This window comes from Pinus tabuliformis, chromosome 5_2 (genome assembly GCF_031772625.1).
Source record: "Pinus tabuliformis cultivar Carrire ecotype Pingquan chromosome 5_2, CPIR1, whole genome shotgun sequence".
In the NCBI taxonomy this organism is placed as follows: Eukaryota; Viridiplantae; Streptophyta; class Pinopsida; order Pinales; family Pinaceae; genus Pinus; species Pinus tabuliformis.
In genome coordinates this window covers 238006164-238011592 of record NC_142306.1, presented here as the reverse complement: position 1 = coordinate 238011592, position 5429 = coordinate 238006164, and positions in this window count along the sequence as shown.

Sequence of the window (5429 nt, the reverse complement as noted above, 5' to 3'; positions counted from 1 at the left end):
CACTACTACATCTTTTTCCCTTGCATCCTCTACCCCTCCATCGCCTCCTCTAGATTGGTCGAATCTGCCTCATCCTTACAACCTTCGCTCTCACACCCACTCTATTGATTCATCATCCTCTCACACAGGTTTGGGTCTCACACACCCTGGACCCCCCATCAAACCCCCCGCGTGAGTGCAAATCCTTACTCTCCAAAGCTATTCTATGTGTTGGGGATTAATTTGTAAGTGGTAGATAATCCTCCTTGAATCGGGTTCTTAGAGCTATGAACGCCCTACCCCAGGTTCCCCCATGAAGTGGCTATCTTACAAGTGTAGGGGTATGGCTAGCACCCCCAAAAGGTTAGCCCTTCATAGACTGTTTGATACTGAACATGCAGACATTATCATGCTCCAAGAAACCCTAGGAGAAGCAGAGAATATCACTCACATTCTGGGATCTTTGAAGCCAGGATGGCAATTCCTCTCCCTCGATGCCTTTGGTCAACTTGGAGGCCTTGCTATAGGATAAAATCTGCTCACTACCAAGCTTAGGGCTTCCTGGGGAGGAACAAGCTTCATCAGCATGGACATTTTTTTGATACAACTTGGAATGGACCTTAGGGTCATCAATGTGTATGGGCCCTGTCAAGGACGAGAGGCTTTCTAGAATCGGTTTCTGAATTTATCCATTACCTCATTGGACAATCTCATCATTGGTGGAGATCTCATCTCTCCCTTAGGTATGGAGAGTTCTGGGGATCCCAGGCTCAGGTAGATCCATTAACAGAAGCTATGGAGAAATTACTTGATCAACATTATCTGACAGATGTTCCCATGATTAAACCTCTCCCTACTTGGAGAAATAGAAGAGTTGGGGAGGCTGCCCTTGCAAGAAGACTGGACAAATTTCTGATCAAAGTCCCTTTGGTCCAGAAACTATCTAGATATAGACAATGGGTGGGTTCAAGTGACATATCTGATCACTCTCCTACTTTCTTGGAGATATTGGGTTCTCGTAACAAACCCAAGCCACCCTTCAAATTCAATCATGTATAGTTACAAGATCCGAGCTACATCAAGTTAATCAATGATTACTGGAAAGCAAATCCTCATTCTGGATATCGAACTTTGGCTGAGGGTTTCTATCATAACCTCTAACATCTAAAACAACCTTCTATAAAATGGGAAAATGACAAATCACTAAGGGATGATCTTACCCTTGCTCAGATTGAATCATCTCTTGCTGATCTCTTGGATGATTAGAAAAAGAGTTTCACATTGGCGGATGAAAAAGCTCAGCTTATTGAGCTGGAAAATCAGTACTCCAAAATTCTAAAGGAGAGGGAGGAAACCTGGCGACTTAAGAGTCGGGCAATCTGGCTACAAGCAGGGGATAACAATACAAAGTTTTTTCATAACTATGCAAAGGGGAGGAAATCATCCAAAACAATCTAGAATCTGCCTATGCCTGATGGAGGCATGGTTGAAACTTTCTGTAAGCTCTCTCAATTGGGGTATTCTCACTTTCAGAATCTCTACAAGGCTCCTCCAGGGGTTAATCTTGCGGAAATTATCCGCATTGATGGATGATCTTACCTCTCCTGTCTCACTTATTGAACTGGAAGGGACTCTGAAATGGTTCAAAAATTATAAAAGCTCGGGTCCGGATGGTTTGTTGATTGAATTCTACCTAGCCTTCTATGAGCTCTTGGGACAGGATGTGCTCAATGCAGTGGAAGAATGTAGGATCTCTGGGCGAATGTACGAGGTCATAAATTCCACCTTTATTTCCCTGATTCCAAAGACAGAATCCCCCTCATCTTTCCATGATTTTCGGCCTATTTCGCTATGTAACTGTCTTTATAAAATCATTACAAAGATCATTGCCAACACAATTTGCCCCATCCTCTCCCACCATATCTCTCCTGAGAAATTTGCTTTCCTCTAGAACTGTCAAATTCATGAGGCTATTGGTATGGCTCAGGAAACTTTGCATTCTATCAAAATCAAAAGATTGAAGGGCATCATTCTTAAGATAGATTCGGCAAAGGCTTTTAATAGAGTCAGCTAGCTATATAACAAAATGATTCTTATTCATATGGGATTCCCTCTTTCCTTCACGACTTGGATCATGTGCTATAGCTCCTCTGCAACTTTCAACACCCTCATAAATGGATTAGCCATACATTTTTTCCATGTGGAATGTGGCCTTAGACAAGGATGCCCTCTTTCCCCTCTTCTCTTCATTATTGTCATGGAAGGTCTTAACAGGCTTATAGCTTTAGTGAAAAGGTATGGAAGGTTTCATGGACTAAAATTGAGTGACCTCTACTTCCTCACTCACCTTCTATTTGTAGATGATGTTCTTATATTCCTTGATGGCAGCATCCGAGTTTCGACCACTTTTACTAACATTCTATTCCTATTCTCTTGGGCCACAGGTATGGAGGCCAATCATGGGAAGTCCACTATCTTTCCCTCCCACATATCCCCTCATGAACTCAGATTTTCCCATTAACATTTCCCCTATAACTTGCTTCCCCTGGAGGAGGGTCTTAAATATCTGGGTTTCTGGATTAAACCCCATTGTTACAAGATTGCTGATTGGATCTGGTTGGTGATCAAGATAGAGAAGAGATTAACTAACTGGAATCACCGATTCCTTTCCAGAGCTAGTGTCGTGTTCTAATCAAATAAGTGTTGGAAGCAACCCCTATACACTGGATGGCACTGGCATGGATCCCCCATGGAATACTTGCCCGCATATAGAAAATTTGCTACACATACCTATGGAATGGACAAGAAGATAAGAACATCTTTGCCTAGGTGAGTTGGAAGCAAATTACACTTCCAAAAAAATGGGGTGGCTGGGGTCTTAAATATCTAGATGTATTTTCTCAAGCTTTAGCTGCAAAAATGGGATGGACTCTTCTAACGTCTCATAACCTCTAGACCACGGTCACATACCATCAGTACGTCTGGTCCCTTCAGCTTATGGACTGGGTATGTCTACCTAGCTGGTCAAGAACCAGTATATCTACTGTCTGGAAGGCGGTCCTTCAAACCCTGCCTATCATCCAAGAAAACCTGGCATGGAGGATTAATTATGGTCAACAGATGTGCATTGGTTTGGACCTGTTGACGGGGGGAGGCAACAGACATCAGCTTCCAAGAGAGCTCATTCAGTACTTGAACCAGAGGGATATCAGAGTGATTGCACAAATAGTAGATGAAGATCATAGCACTATCTTTGAGCAAGGATGGAGATCTGCCCAATCCCTCAACATCCCTCTATAATGGCAGCATGTTTAGTATAATTATATAATTGCTCTGTCAGAATCACATCTGCACATAAAAGATGGACCAGACGAGCTCATATGGACCATGGATGCATGGTTCCTACACCCCCAAACTTGGCTACCTTGGTTTGATTAAGAATAGGAAGCCAGAGATTATCCAGGACTGGTGGAGCATTATTTGGAAGCTAAAAGAACCTCCTCAGACCCAACTATTCATATGGTGTGCAATCAACGAGAAAGTGCCCATGGGAGACTACCTTACTCATCATTCCTTCCATGGACCACACTGGTGCATTATGTGTAGGCAAGACTCTGAAACAATTGACCATCTTATTCTAAAATGCCCGATCTCAGCTCAACTATGGCAGACAAACACATCCTCGTTGTCCATTCCCGGGAGATGGGAAGGGAACAATATTAATCAAGCTTGGAATAACTGGGTTGAATCACATCGCAGGACGAAAACTCTCTGTCTCCCACTCCTACTACGTTGGACTATTTCGCTCATCCACAATAGCATCATCTTCAAGGACGACATTGTCTGCTGGCCTGTCATATCTACAAAACTTGTGTCTACATTCAATGAAATGCCAAAGACTTCACATGGTCCTCCCAGCCGCATTCACAATCCAGGGCCTATCAATAAATCTATCCCATGGGCATTTTTTGATGGTGCAGCCCAAGGCCATGGCTATGGAGGCGGTTTCATTCTTCACTTGACCGATAACCATCCATACAAAGTCCATCTTGGACTTGGGGAAGGAACAAGCAATTTTGTTGAGCTTATTACTCTTTGGCACCTTCTACATTTCTCATTAGCTCATGATTGCATTAATCTATAGATTTTCGGGGATTCCAAAATCACTATCAATTGGTTCAACAACTCTAATCTCTGTCATGCAAACTCACTTAGGAACATATTGGATAAGGTGGTCTCTTTCAAATCTCATTTTAACTCCATTTCGTGTCAACATATTTTCAAGGAAGATGACAAAAGCGCTGACAGGCTTTCCAAGGCGACCACGATATTAACCCGAGGTCACTGGATGATCCTGAAGCAGGACGGTGCATAATAGTTTCAATACTACCATAGGCCATATATTTATTGAGAATATCATAGGGCGGTCAAGCCCTAAATTTTTTGTGATATGATCGGATACAATGATTGTATATTTTGTATTTAATTTTCCTATGTTTTAATCAGACTGTCTATCTTATCTACTAGTTGGACACCCTGCGTGGTGGAGTTTTTTTTTTCTTAAGTATTTTGATGGCTGTTGCCATAACTTATAACCTTCTATGATATCTTGTATTGGCCTGAGGCCAACAGTTATGCATATGCCTTAGGCATCTACTATATGTAATTTTTCAAAATTAATGAAAGGTTACAATTTTTCCTTTGGAAAAAAATAATCTTATGTATTTGAAATGTGCATTATGGACTTTGAATTTGAATTTAAATTGATATATATATATATATATATATATATATATATATATATATATATATATATATATATATAATTTTTTTCTCAAATTTCTATATGACGAACTTTATCGTCAAAATTTTAGGTGTCGAACTTTATTTGAATTTCAAGGTCATCGAACTCGAACAGGAACACGAACTTGGTGACTTAGTACACAACAATAGCACTTCACATCCAAAAACACATTGTCACTACCAAGAAACCTTGCTTCCAGTGTCTCTCTAACATATATGCTTATCCTAACATGAAGCAGATCACACTGTTTTCATTCATCTGATGTATCTCTCAGCATTACTAGTCCATAACGTAAACATAGGCATAGTATAAAAACATAATATAAACTCATATCCATATGATAATGACCTCATAAATTTGTCGAGGCTACTCTTCCTACTTGATTCCCCATAAGGCTAGGAACCTCTTTCATGCCCTTCACTTGCATAAGAAATCATTCCTCCATAGAATGATCCCTAAAAACCCTATCAGAAACTAACATAGATACTTGATACATACATATATATAAACATTAGCATAAAACAACCATGATCTCATCAAAAAACGACATACATAAATACATATATACATATAAATATTAGCTTTAAATAATCATGATTTATGACGACCCTGTCAGAAAATGACATGCATACATACATGTATACTT